Source organism: Amblyomma maculatum, chromosome 10 (assembly GCF_055883805.1).
Source record: "Amblyomma maculatum isolate TAMU_Amacu chromosome 10, ASM5588380v1, whole genome shotgun sequence".
Taxonomy (NCBI): Eukaryota; Metazoa; Arthropoda; class Arachnida; order Ixodida; family Ixodidae; genus Amblyomma; species Amblyomma maculatum.
The window spans coordinates 3,517,574-3,531,846 of NC_139353.1; the positions used below are offsets into that span (position 1 = coordinate 3,517,574).

At 49.8% G+C, this 14,273-nt stretch overlaps 1 protein-coding gene across 1 annotated transcript in view; it reads left to right on the forward strand.

Moving 5' to 3' along the window:
- Positions 1–1,601: 1,601 nt before the first annotated feature.
- The window catches only part of LOC146175421 (uncharacterized), an 88,717-nt gene continuing 76,045 nt past the window's right edge, over positions 1,602–14,273 (forward strand). Inside the window, exon 1 of the mRNA XM_084581758.1 lies at positions 1,602–1,882. The gene's annotated coding sequence lies outside the window, so the exon portion shown is untranslated. The remainder of the gene's footprint in view (positions 1,883–14,273) is intronic.

A 14,273-nucleotide genomic window follows, 5' to 3' on the forward strand; every position in this document is an offset into this window, starting at 1 on the left:
CGCCTCGACGAGTCGATGTGCAGGCCTCTAGTAGTAGATTCGGCATGTCTTCTGCCACGGCTCTGAGGTAGAATTTAAACGAAGAATTTAGCTAAAAACATCCTGTTTCCTCGGTCTGCATGTCAGGAACGAGCATAATGCCATTTCACATACATACTTTGGACTGCCGAATGGTCAGCTGCACGGCGAGGTGTGTGTGTGTTGTGCCGGCGCTAGATCTTCGGAGGTCGATGCAGGACCTAAGACAGCGTAAATTCTAGGTATAGCTCGCTCGCATTACGGGCAGATCGAGGTGATAGTTTAGTGCGAAGCGAAAGCTGCTCGTGAATGTGCGTATCTCGATGCCAGCTGGTGGAGCTGGTGCAGTACGTAGCATATCGCCTGCAGCTATGTGCTTGACAGCGATGTTTGCCGTACACAACCCTAGGTGAAGACCGTGATCTATGTTAGAACAGATGCACTCTTCGTAGCACCCCATCGAGAGTCGCGGCTAGCTGATGATGAGATCCATTCACGCGTAGCAAGCGGAATGTGGCCGCGTTCGACGTGCATATAGCCATGAGCCTGTATATCGACGTCCGCCGTATCTTTACGAGAATCGAATGGATACGTCGGACGTACCTTTAGACACTTCGTTAAAATAATCACACATGCATTACATATGACAGCAGATATGATCATTAGATATGGTTTTATTTATGACATCATACCTTTGTGGTAATATGCTGTAGGTGGACCTTACTTTTTTTTATGACCTGTTTGTTGCAGTTTCAAGGCTGTCACCAGCTGCATTTGACCCTCATTTTTTCTCAGTCTTGCACAGTTTACACAAGCTTATTCTTAAGTGTTTTTTTCAAACTGATGGATAATTTGGCATCCTGGAAATCGGCATCGAATAAGGAAAACTGTTTTGTGTAGTTTCCTTGTTTCAGTGTTCTTTCATTATTAACTTTCACTTTTTTTCTTTATTTTTTCTTTTTTTTGTGTGTGTGTGCGCTTGCACTGCTTGCAAAGGCACCACACATTTTTGAAGCTAGTTTATCTCTAATCTTTGGTTTAATTCACTAACCTGTCGCTATTATTTTTGGTTTGTTTGTTTCATATTCCTGTCTCTCTCATATTTCTTTTTGTCAGGTTGGGATATCAACCAGCTAACTCACTTCATATGTAATATGCTGAAGAAAAAGTAGTGTGTAGCTGATCAGCAGCAGTTTCTTTTCTTTGTATTCATAATGTATGCACAAGGTTTGGGTTCAATAAACTGGTAAGCATACGGTAATATCTCCGAATGCATGTTCTCAAGGTCAACAAAAGCGAATAAAAAACGTAAGAAAAGTGCTTTCTGCAGTTCAAATTTTCACGCGTCTCCCGTTTATATTTTAGGCTAAAGCCGTTTTTGGGTTGAAACATAATATTGTCTTCTACTAGAATCGGCTGCGTCGTTTAATGCGCTTATTTTATTTTATTCTCTGTTGGCTTTCCCACAAACCACATCTCTCGATCTCAGGTTACCGGAAGTTAAACATATGCTTCCGGAAACTGCGTCATGCACGCGCCTTGTGGCTGTTACTGTAAACTGAGCATGCCTCCCCATTTTCTTGTAAACCTGAAGACATTGCAAATTTTCTTATACTGTTTTTTATTACGTCAAATTTTGTTGTCAAGTTGAAATTTTTAGCAGTTTATATTATCCGCATTTATGTCCTATAACAAAAACAATTGTTTTTGGTGACACAACTGGGGACTACCAGGGACGGATGAGGAGCGGCGCCTGTCGGAAGAGCCAACGCTGCTACGTACACAAGGATACAAGCCAGCAGAGCATCACACGAGGTGGAACAACTTTAGGAATGTTTTGCCGCTTTCGTCGAACCGTTTTGCTGTAAGTGTTCTGCATCTGTTCTATGCACCTTGCCATTTCTGGGATGTCGTTCACGAGCCAAATTAGTGTCACAATAATCGAACGGTGCCGTAGGCAGCGAGTTGCCCCCGAGCTCTCACATGTGGGTCGAGGCTTAAATGTTGATCGCAACCCCACTTGCAAACAACATTTCTCGCCTTTCGATGATCGAACTATAGAAAGCGGCTGCACTTGCCGGAGTTTTCACTGCTCATGATCCAGGGAGAGCGGTTGACACAAGAGAGTGCATTTTAATCATGATTTGCTGCTTTTGCTACACTTTGAGGGATTGCATATCCGTCCCGATTAAGTTTAGCTGCACTCTTGTTTACGGGCCGCCGGTAACGCTATCCCCCAAGGTCAAGGTAATGAAAAGCGCTAAATCTGGTCCGAATGTGTGTCCGTAGCTTACTGTGATCGCCAGCCAACGCATTTTGGATCTGCGGACAGTCAACGCCGGCCGCAACTTTCCACATTGGCGTCTAATTGGGTGTAAGCATTCCACTCCAGCAAAAATCCTCCGTGAGGGCCTTGCTCATGAAGGGAAACAAAACAGAAAAAAAAAAAAAAAAACGAAACCTCCTGGAGAAGTCTCTCCTACCGTATCTTGACCACGAGGAAAGGAGAGAGAAAAAAAAAATTGAGCTGACATGCTGCATGCAGCCTCGGCGAAGGCGTAAACTGGCGTCGGTTACAGCTGTTCCGATCTGTCTGGTTAAACTACGACGCTCGCATGCGGTTTCTTTGGTTGACCGAGCTGCGTCGCCTCACTTTCTTCCTTCGTGGTGTGCAAACCCGCTGCGAAACGCGTTGGTAGGTTGCTTGCGCAATGAACCAGCCCCATGGCGTCTACATGTGACCTGATGATAATCGAGGCGACAGCGTCCCACTACGACAGTCGACCCTCACTTGGGAGCGGAGATAGAGGGACAATTTGGACGCGATTGCTCGCGCCTGGGTAGCTCATGAGCTTTCTACGTGTATCACGCTGACTTTACCGCAACTATCCTCGTTTTTATTTTTGCTTTTTCCCCGGAACTTTATTACATTCGAAGAGGTAAGTAATATAAGAGGAGGCAGGTGGTCGAATTTTCAGCGTTGCTGGCCTACTCGTTGGCTGTCTCGACATCTTCGCAGTCTTTGATTTGCGGCTTGCTAAAGGTGAGGCGATGCTTGTATCGCGAGCCTGCGCTAACGTAACGTTGCTTGATACTCGTAAATTTTCTTCGGGTACGATACAGATGCCACGTGTTTCTTCTCGCGCTTTAATATATATAAAAAAGCGACCGGCCCACTTATGAAGTGCTTGCACGCGATTGTCATGTGCAACTTTGAGTTTGTTTTGAAGGATGATGCGCAGTATTGCTATAGTGCTCTAGTAGTGCCCCTTTTTCAACGCGGGCTGGGGCATGGCTGTTAGCTAACGCTTGCAGTGCGTGCTGGTCTGGCGAGCGTCACCCATCATTTGGCCTTCCTCCAGTCGGCGAAGCACTCGCGCGGCGTCGTGACTGGAGAGGCCGCGTGGCGCGCTTGAAGAAGCGTCCGAAATTGTCCTGCCACGGCGCGTTAAAAAGCAACGGATCGAGCTCGTGCTGCGCTGTGCGTTTCGGGACGAGGAGTGCGCGGGAGAGCGGGGCTGACGGTGCTAGAAAGTTCGTGTGAGCTTCTGCGGCGGATTCCCCCGGGACAAGTGAAGAGAATTGGAACAAAAAAAAAAAAAAAGTGTTTTTGCTCGCTCTTTGGCGCCATTTGGCGCACCGCTTTTGTGGCAACAAGCGTCTTTTTCCGGCGTCCGCCATCTTTGGTTGCTATGGGAACGATGACGCGTACGCCCGCTCACTCCTCCCTTGTCCTGCCTTCGTCGTCTGCTTAGGGATCCATGCTTATTTTCCCTCCCTGTCTCTCTCTTCGACATCATTTTGTATATTCGTCACTATCTGCTTTTCCACTGCTTTTCCAGCTTTGTCGAACGCAGATTCCCCCCTCCCACGACTTCAGTTTGCTCTTCAAAGAGTAGCATATCCTGAAAAGCGAGTCGTTGGATAGTGGATTGTGTGCGCGCGCGGGCGTTGCAGTCCGTCGTTGCCACGGTGGTAGTTGCCGATTTCCTCCTGTTCTCTGCAGCTCTGTACCCGCTTCAGCAGAGGCAGGTTGTACTTGCGGGCCTAGCCGATAGGGTGGTAGCCTATCTGGGATGCTCACGTAAGCAGCTTTAAGTCGCTTTTTCTTTTTTTTTTTTTTTTTCGTTTTCTCTACGCTTCCTTTCTCTCTGCTTGCGCCCTAGACAGCGTGTGTGGCTCCCGGTCACCTTTCAGCTGCCTTCAGGCGACTGGGATACCGCATGTTCAGTGCGATTTCACCCACATTTTCGCTCGTTCCCAATGCGAATAGTTAGACCCTCGCCATAATGCTGCCGCCGCCCCTCATTTGAATTTCTATAAGACGACAAGCGTCTCGTGTTCTTCGAATCGCTTCCTCTAGTTATCGCAACCAGTCTTGAGGATTACAAGTGCCGATTGTTTAGGTAAAGTGTGTAGTGCGTGAGCAGTTTCGTCGCTCCTCGTAAACTGCGGCAATGTTTATCCGATTGCGCGGTTCTGCAACGGCTCGTTGCACAAATGGTGCGACTATCAGGCGAGACTGCCCACCTTGGCGTTGCTCTCTGCTTCCGTCTCCGCAATTCTTGCAGAGACGCATATGTCCCCCCATCCCCACCCCCCAATTTTTTTTTTTTTTTTCGTTTTCGGTCTAGTGAAAAAAGGGTGCAATTAAAGTCTCCTCTCTGGTTATCCAAGATATGCTCTTGCCCTTGCCTCCTTCCCCGCTTCACCGTGAAAGTTTAAGGTCATCGCTGTCTGCGCCGTCGCTTCCTCCTGTGCCTTGCACTGCGGATGTTCAGCACTTTCTACCTCCTCCTCAGTTTTCCTTCCGCGCCGCGTAGGTCGTTGCTAGGGTAACGGTCATTTGCGCGCATTGGATTGGTCGATCTTCTTCACGGGCTGCTCTCAGGAATGGTCTGGCGTTGCCTTACGCTTTTCTTTTTTTTTTTTTCTCTGGTTATCCCCGCCCGGACATCTTTTGGCCGCTTGAATTGTGCATCGCAAACTGAGCACCCCTCTAACCGACAGCATCTCTTCCTTTGAGCGGCCGGTTGGTGATCGTGCTCTAGGTTGTTCCGTGCTCCATTTGGTCCCGTCTCGGCGCCCTGCCCCCTAAGCTTGAAGCGAGGCGCTTTTAAATTAACCGCTCGCCGTAGTCAGCGAACTTCTCACGCACGACAGCGCATAGCGGCAGAAGGCCGCTGAGCAGCGTTAAACTCTTACCTCTTCCCCTTACCCCCTTCTTGTCCTAACCTTGAGATGGTAGGTCGACTGTGAGCGTTCAAGGATCGAATGCGGCTCCTGCGTTTTGATAACCTGCCATGCGCCGAGTTTCATTCAGCGGTGAGGCTGTGCGCAAGAAGCCATGTCAAGCATCCACACCTAAGTAGACACGCTGAAGCAGTTGTCATGTGGACCCTGTGCGGCAGACTGACGTCAGGTAGGGCGCGTCGTCTACAGTGGAGATACCCGTGTTGCTTGTGGTAATCACAGCCGTTGTTCCAGATTCGTTCAGATGACGCCATATCCTCGAGATACTGTAAACAGTGAGAACGCCTGGGCTCAGTTAAAAAGACAGGTCCAGCCTCATTGCGGCTTCCTCAGTATTCGCGCTCTTCTCTTCCGGGCATCCCTGACGCCTATTTGGGATAACTGACATGAAGCAACTGCGGGTGGCCACATCGGAACGGTGTGACTGATGTCTTGATCGTTAAGTGACGTCACATCGCGTCGTTCATTAAAATTTGTCGCGTGTGGCGAAATAAGGCTCTGCTATATGGTATCGCATGATCCCCTTCTGATCATTGTTGCATATGTGCCGGTATCCTGCTAAAGGAGTGGAAAGATCTGCGATCACGTAAGGAGATCTTCGCCACCGCGAACCGTATTGGTCTTGTTTTATGTGTTGCCAGTGTGTGCGGGAAAGCCCTTCAGTGACAATAAAGCGGCACACGCCGAAATCAGTTTCAGGGACAAGTGTGGAAGCGAAATACAGCACGATTTGTGGTCGCACTACAGCTCGTCAATTGCGTGTGCTTTTTAAAAAAATTGAAGTTGCCACGTGTCAAAGAGCGCTTTTAATCCACTTCGAATGTAGCAGCTGCAAGACCCCCCGAAGGATCGGCCTCAACCTAAATATTGACTTCGTCACGTGAGGCTGGAGTGATTTCGACCTCGAATCCAAAGGCTGAACCTGAGGTCATATGCTTGCGCCATGAGGCTCCTGTCAACCGCATCCGTGCTACGTACGCCGCACCCCAGTGAAGTGCCTATAGCATTTGAAGCATAATGAAGGAGCAAATGGGAGTTTTTTTTTTCTCTCTACAGAGCGAATCTTTTTAAAACGAACTCCATTTGAACAAAGGCGTGGTTTCTTTAATTTTAACGAATTTTTGTTTAATTTCGGGTTTTAATGTACGACTTCCCCATTGTACGACAGCCCCGCCGCGGTGGCTCGGTGGTTAGGAAGCTCCAATGCTGAACCCAAGGTCGCGCGATTAATCCCTGTCCCGGCGGCCCCTTTTCGATGAATGCGAAAAGCAAAGCGTCCGTGTGCTGTGCGATGCCAGTGCACGCCAGCAACCCCAGGTGGCCGACATATCCGGACACCCATATGATGATGATGATGCTTAGAGCCATACCCTTTGAAACGGGTCGGCACCAGAACTGGTGCTCTGCCAAAAGTGGAAAAAAAAAAAAGGAAAAGAGTCCTCCTCTGCAGCGCCCCTATATAGGCCGGGACGCTGTGGGACGTTAAACACCATAAACCAAACCAAACCGTTTTGTTACTGCTGTGCCACGATTTACTACGGCAGATATGCACTGCCCAGGTACCTAGCTAATTTATTGAACACTGTCAATAAAGCAGCGGTTTGGCCTTTCAACAAAATTACAATACTATAAGTCTGCTTCGTTTTGCCCTACAACAGTCTTGCAGGAAGGGAAAATATGTCATACAGCTAATTCATTGTGACAGCAAATGAAATTTTAGTCTTTTTCTTTTTGTTAAATCGGGCAGAACTTTTCTCAGTCGCCGGTTTAATGAATCAACCGGAGAAATCAGTCTGTCAGCTCCGAATTAGCTTTGGAACACGTTATGTGCAGTCTTTATGTAACGTGAAGATTCCCACTGGCAGGGAATATTGAAACGATACTTTGTTCATGTTCATTGCCTGCTATCTGTGGCACAGTTACGTTCAACTGTTTCTAGAAGTATGCAAACTGGACTTGCTGTCCGGGCCAGAGGTGATCGACCGTGCCGTGGAAGCGTTGAAACTAGCGAGACCTACCCGAAATTTTGCATCATGAGTTCCCATACTCTGCTGTCCTGTGGCGCATCTCAAAACACGTTGCAGCGCAGCATATGACAGACCCGCCGCGGCGGCTCAAATCCCTCGTCTTGGGGCCCGGGTTGTCCCGGCCGCGGCGGTCACGTTTCGTTGTAGGCGAAATGAAAGAGGCGCACCTTGAAGGTCCCCTGAGCTAATTCGTGACGTTTACTTCTGCGTCTCTCAGCCTATGTGCCACGTCGGGATATTAAATCCCACTGACAAAAAGAAAAATTAAAGAGCACTGCAGAATCTGCATTGGAGCAATGTATGTATGTAGCGGTTATTTATTGTATGTACAAAAGGAAAGAAAAGATGTTTGCCAGCCCCGGTATCTGCTATCTGACATCTGAAGCATGTGAACTGGGGCGGCGGTACGAAAGCACGGATGCTGCCATTGGTTGCTTCTGGTTGCCTAATTCACTTCTTGTTTGCCCATTTTAGCCTTTCGTACTTTCAAATCGCGCGCCAATCCATTCCTATGCCCTTTTTCGGCTCTACTTCCGGTTTCGTGACGTCACATTCTTGACTGCATATCCACTACGCCCCCCCCCCCCCCCCTTTCTCTTTCCACTTTCACTCCCACCTTTCTTCCCTTCTCTTAAGGCGCGGCTGCGTTTCGATGGAGGCGAAACGAAAAGGCGTCCGTGTGCTGTGCGATGTCAGCGCACGTTAAAGATCCCCAGGTGGTCGAAATTACTCCGTAGCCCTCCACTACGGCTCCTCTTTCCGTTTTCACTCCCACCTTCCTACCTTCCCTTACGGCGCGGTTGAGGTGTCCACAGAAAATAAGTGAGACAGTTACCGCGCCTTTCCCTTCCTATAAATCAACTCGCAGAAATAAGTGTGGCAGATACTGCCCCTTCGCGGTTCAAGTGTCCACAGAAACAAGTGTGACATATACTGCGCCTTTCCCTTCCTGTGAGCCAATTATTATGGTACCATGTTGTAAAGGAACGGAGGAAGGTGGTAGTGAAAGAGAGAGAGGTAGAGGTGCCGTAGTGGAGGGCTACATCCACCGCGCTTTCGCCTCATCGCACTTTAGTGCTCCAAAGTGCCCACTTGAATTTTTTTATTCGCCGGGAGGCGCGCGATATCCGGGTTCCCGGCGCCACCCATGAGGGCGTTACAGGGCCCGCCACCTAGACTGGAAGCCGAAACGGACAGAGGGCCGTCGATGGCACTGGAGCAGGAGGTCAGGCAGCAATGCGAGATTCCAGTGCGGTTTCTATGTAAGGCGGCTGAAGGCGGTCTAGGCTGACGGTCTCTGCCTGGCCGTTCTGTAGGAGGGTAGCGGTTTTCGGAGTGCGGTGGAGAACGCGGAAAGGTTCGCCGTAGGCCGATGAGCAACGCGGCACACAAAAACGTGAGTCGAAGTGGCCCGGTCAGGGTGCACAAAAATGGTATGGTGGCGGGATGGACGTGGTGGAGTAGGCCGGAGGTCTTTAACGCAGTCCAACGGGCTTGGAAGGAGTTCTTGGGGCTGGGCTGGGAGCTGCTGTGATGTAAAGTCTCCTGGAAGACAGAGCACTACCATACACCAGCTCTGCAGCTGAGCACTGTAAATTTTCCTGGATGACGGCCCGTAGACCAAGGAGCTCAAGGGAGTCGCCGTGTCCTGTGCGATGTCAGTGCACGTTAAAAAACCACAGATGGTCGAAATTCCCGGATTCCTCCACTACGGCATCTCCATAGCCCGAGTCGCTTTGGGACGTTAAACCCCACAAACCAAGGGAGTCGACCCAGGTTGCGCAGTTGAGGCGAGCAGCTAGGGCGGCCTTCAATTGGCGGTGAAGGCGTTCCGCCATGCCATTGGCACACGGCTGATATGCAGTGGTACGGCAATGCTTGGCGCCGAGGATATAATTAAGGGAAGCAAACAGGGAGGACTCAGACTGGTGGCCTCAGTCGGTTGTCACGGTGCCAGGACAGCGAAATCGAGATTCCCGCGCATTTGCGCGCGAAAATCTGCACGGTGATGTCAGGAATGGGGACTGCCTCCGGCCAGCGAGTGAAGCGGTCGACCATGATCGGGATATAACGGTAGCCTCGAGATACGGGTAGAGGGCCCACGATGTCGAGATGTACTTATACTCAGTTTCATACATCAGATGCAACGCAGAGAAAGCTACGCAAGTAGTCCGCAAGGGGAAAAAAAGGAGGCGTATCACTACGCGCTCGTTTCGTGGCCGAGTGGTTTCTGCGGAAACGGGCTTACACGTTTGCAATAACTTGTTTCGCGTGTCTGGACATCTTCGCAGTGTGGATCTTATAGAAAAAATCCGCTCCGAAGAGGCAGTCGAGGTCGCTGCGTTGTGCAGCGCGGAGGGCACCGCTGGCAGGGTTGCGGGGCAGCGAAAACACTACACGAACGAAAACGACAAACAAAACATACAAATTCACCTAATCCGATCTTTTCTCCCTAAAAAAAGGTGCTTTTTATGGAGTTGATGGCAAATGTAAGATGTATTAAGCTTGCAGTCAATGCAACTATCATTTCCTCTCGTCAAGAGCAAGCACTATTTTTCATCGCGGATGCGGGGAGCGCGAACAAGAGCTCTAGCTTTGGCAGTGTTGCACTTGATGTGTGAAACGGAGTATATAGTCGAAACGACGGCCGGGTGGTAGGAAGGCGTCTTGGTATGACGGCCGACCTTGGTCGTCTGGTAGGGCAGACATTGCGCACATCAGCGTTGAGAAGTCGCTGAGTAGCCCGGTGAGAAGTCGCTGAGTAGCCCGAATGCCTGGGTGGCAGCCCGAATGCCTGGGTGGCATATGTCATGTAGAGAATGGAAGATGGGGCGACGTAGCGAAGCCGAAACATCCCACCACAAGGGCTCAGGCGAGCAGAGATGGTGGATGAGGCACAAGTCGGAGGGAACGGGGCTTCTCTCGAAAAGCAGCGAGGTCACGATCATTCTGCTAGGCGTAGGTGGTGGTGGTTAAAACATTTATAAATAACAAATAAATGGTTACAGATAGGTGTTTGGGTTAGAGACGCATCAGTCTCCTCTCCTGACAATACTAGGTGGAGCCCCTATTCCGGGGCCCCATTGGCAAGCAACGCCACCCGCGTCCGTTGAACCAAGGCCTTTTGAGCCTTGAGGTCTTGACAGCCGAGCAGGGCCGCCTCCCAGTCCTCTTTAGTTGGATTGGGGTTGGGGGGAATGGATGGGTTTGACTGGCACGCCCAGACCAGGTGTCAGCCACCTCCCCACAGTACTGGCACGCACCATCAAAGGACGGGTTGAAATGTTTAAGCACCGCCGGGCACATGCAGTACAGTATTGGTAAACATTTTGATGAGGCGCTCGTCAGCGCGATCCAGTCCCTTACAAGGGGCCGGGTAGCGCCTGTGCTCCTCCTTGTAGTAATCGGTGATATCTTTGAATGTAAGGGCCAGATTGTCTGATTGGGAGTAGGCTTCCAAGGACAGGGAGATAGCCCGGGGAGACAGTGCGCGGGCGGCCTGATCGGCCTGTTCGTTTCCCTTGAGTCCCTGGTAACCGGGTGCCCAAATGAGGTTATGCGGAGTTGGGTCTTTGTATCGGCAGCTAGATTGCAGTATACGCCGGTCAAGCGGGGGAGCCCATCCCAGCCTATAATTCCGACAGGCCCCTCGCGAGTCTGTGATGATGTTTCGAATTGGGAATACCGAGAGCCAGGGCGATAGCAATCTCCTCTGCATGAGTTGTGCTGTAGGCTTTGAAAGTTAGCCCGTTAACCGTGTTTGTGTTGTGTACGACTGCAGCCGTATACCCCCCCCCCCCCCCCCCCCCCCCCGTGGTAAGAGCCGGCAACATCCACATAATACACGTGTTGCTGGTGACCATAGTATCGCTCCAACGCTTCCGCGCGCGCCTGGCGACGACCGTTATGGTCTTCTTTGGACATGTTTCGGGGAAGGGGTTGGACCCGGAGGGCGCGTCTCCAGAGTTCTGGCACTCTCACCCTTTCCTCAGTGTGGTACGTAATCGTGTTTGATGTGTAGTCGGTCCAAGAGGCGGCGACCGGACGTAGTCTGTGTAAGACGCGTGTATTGGCTTAGTAAGTGGGCTTCTCGTAGCTCCCGGAAGGTGTTCACCACGCCCCACGCCTAGAGCCAGAAGTCTCTGGTTGGACGTGCTGACCGGAAGGTCGAGAGCCCGCTTGATGACCTTCCGGTGGATGGCCTCCAATTGATCCTCATCGTGATAACGCAGGTACAAGTAGGGGGTCGAGTAGAGGATTCTACTCGTTACAAAAACATGGTCAAGCCGCAGTGCATCCGTGCTTCGTAATCCGCCCCGCTTGTTAGAGACCCGGCGGACCATACGGCCCACCTGGTCTCCCACCATGCAAAGTTTGGCCAGAGTGGTGTCAACTCTGCGTTGATGATGTATGAAGAGGCCAAGGACGCGGATCTCTTTGGCCTCCGGATCGGTCCCGAGGGGAGACTGATGCGAAGCTGAGTTGTGTCTCGAGGGGAGGGACATACGTGCACAAATTCAGATTTAGCTGGGGCGCACTGGAGTCCGCAGTAGGTCGCGTAGTCGTCGACTGCGGTCGCCGCTGCCTGCAGGTAGGACTTCATGTGGCCCAGGTTACCTTGCGTGGCCAATATTGTGATATCATCCGCGTAAAGTGCGTGATGTATCCCGGGAAGAGAAGCCAATTTGGAGGGAATGAAGCATGGCTAAATTGAAGAGGAGGGGAGAGAAGACAGCGCATTGAGGTGTTCCCCTCGAGCCGATGGTGTATGGCCCGTGTTCCGCATCTTGTATGCGTATGTAGGCTTGGCGGTCTATAAGGAATTGTTTTATGTAATTGAATGTTTTGTAACCACAGTTGGCGTGATTCAGGTGATCGAGGATTACTTCGTGCTTCACATTGTCAAATGCGCCTTTAAGGTCCAAGGCCAGGACCACCTTATCATTATGGAGACATTCTACAGGATCTAAGATGTCGTGGTGGAGCTGAAGGAGTATATCCTGTGCCGATTTTTGAGGGCGGAAACCGAACATGGTGTCCGCGAAAATGTGCTGTGTTTCGAGAAATTCTGAGAGTTTGTCGCGCACCATTGTCTCCATCAGCTTGCCGACACAAGACTTGAGATGGGGCGAAGGTTCTCCACATCAATAGGTTTGCCGGTGTGTCTCCGTCCCAAATACTATTGATGTATTTGAGAAGCACGACAAGAATGTGGCCCAGTCGACGGTGGGAGATGGAGTGTCTCCGCGACAGTGCGAGAGAGGGCATCAGCGGCAGTGCTGGTACCGCCGGCGTTTTTGACACCGGGCCACGAAATGTACACCGCCCTGTTCCTGGTCGGGAAACGCCCGCCCCGCCGAGATCACTAACGAGTCACGACGGCGTGTGGTCCCGCCAGTCCCGACACAGGACCCACCTGCCCTAATTCACATCTGGGGCACATAAATAGAAAGCCAATACTTGATGACGCTCATTAAGAAAATTTGGAGTGTGCAATTGATCAATTATGTTTATTATCATGGTGGTACGTCAAGACCTTATTTTTTTTTTTATCGACGTAACGTGCTACACGGGACACTTGCAACAACTTACCCAGCGCTTTGCTGTTTTAGTAAACTGACGCAGTAAACAAAAAAAAAAAAAAACGAGACTACACTTTCTACATGTCTGAGGAGGTTTTGCGGCAACACTAAGACTGTGTGCCGATCGCGCGCGAAGGGAAGTGAGGACGAAATTGTAAAGTTGTAATGCTTAAGTTGTAAATTTGTAGCGTCACATTGACTCCTCTCAGTGACAAATGAAGCGCTAGTAAAATAATGGAATCGTGAACAGGGCGAGATTTATTGGATCGAAGCTATATCGCAGATATTTTCACTTCTCAGACGCATTAACTTCTAAATACTAACAATCCCAATTTGAATTGCTTACCTAAGCTCTTACAGGTTGGTGTTCTAGCGCTAGCGTTAGTTATTCCCTTCGTTTTTCTTTGATCTTTGACACTGATATGTACTTTACTTGTTAGCAAAATCTTTTACCCTTTTATAATCTCACCGCGTCTCGTTTGGAGACCTACGCTCAGCTCATTTTGTTACACGAGGATTTCATGAAGACCGTGACGAATGAGCGGTGGTCGCTTTCCTACACTTCAAGATTTGCATTGTCGTGAGGCGTCTATGTAAGTAATCGTGAATTAATAAAGCCTGGCTTTCTATGCAGCACAGCTTCACTCATTTATGCCCTTAGTGAAATCCCTCAAGCCATGTGATTCTATCCATGTGCTTGCCGAATTCACTTGAAGGCCCTTCTTCACAAACGTGTCCGAAGAAATAAACCCCAGAATGCGTTTACATGACGCGCGACGAAAGACTAGGCTAACGACGACGATGCTATGATAAGGTGGTTAAAGCTGCCGTAACATTTCAGTTAACGTAAAACTTTAAAGTAGAAATCCATGTCAAGTAAAGTTGGGTGAACAGTTACGGTGTCCATTTTTCTGCCTTATCCGAGCATCGTTCTGCCTCCGTCGTTGTTGGCCTTGTTTTACGTTCATAAGTAAAAAAACAAATTACCCGCCAAAAGTACGTCACTGTGACGTCACGAGCGACGTCACGTGTTTGTTTTGCCTCACAGTTCGCAGGGGGCGCTGGGAAATTAAAGACGAGGAGAAAAAGAGCTAGGAAACTAACTAGTAAGTATGCTAGTCACAAGAACGGAGAAATAAAGAGCATTAAGCAACAGGTGAAAAACACAGAAGGTGAAAATTGGATAAATTCGATGGAAAAGAAGCTGTGGAATTATACCGTAAGTGGAAAATGCAGATCAGGAAGGAAGATTTCTTTGATAACTCAAGAGGCAGTGCCCTACTTTTTGAAGCTAGATCAGGGTGCCTTAGAACACGCAGCTACAAAAAGAAATTTAACAATGGAGATGACGCATGTGCTATATGTGGAAACTCCAGTGAAACAATTGTCCATA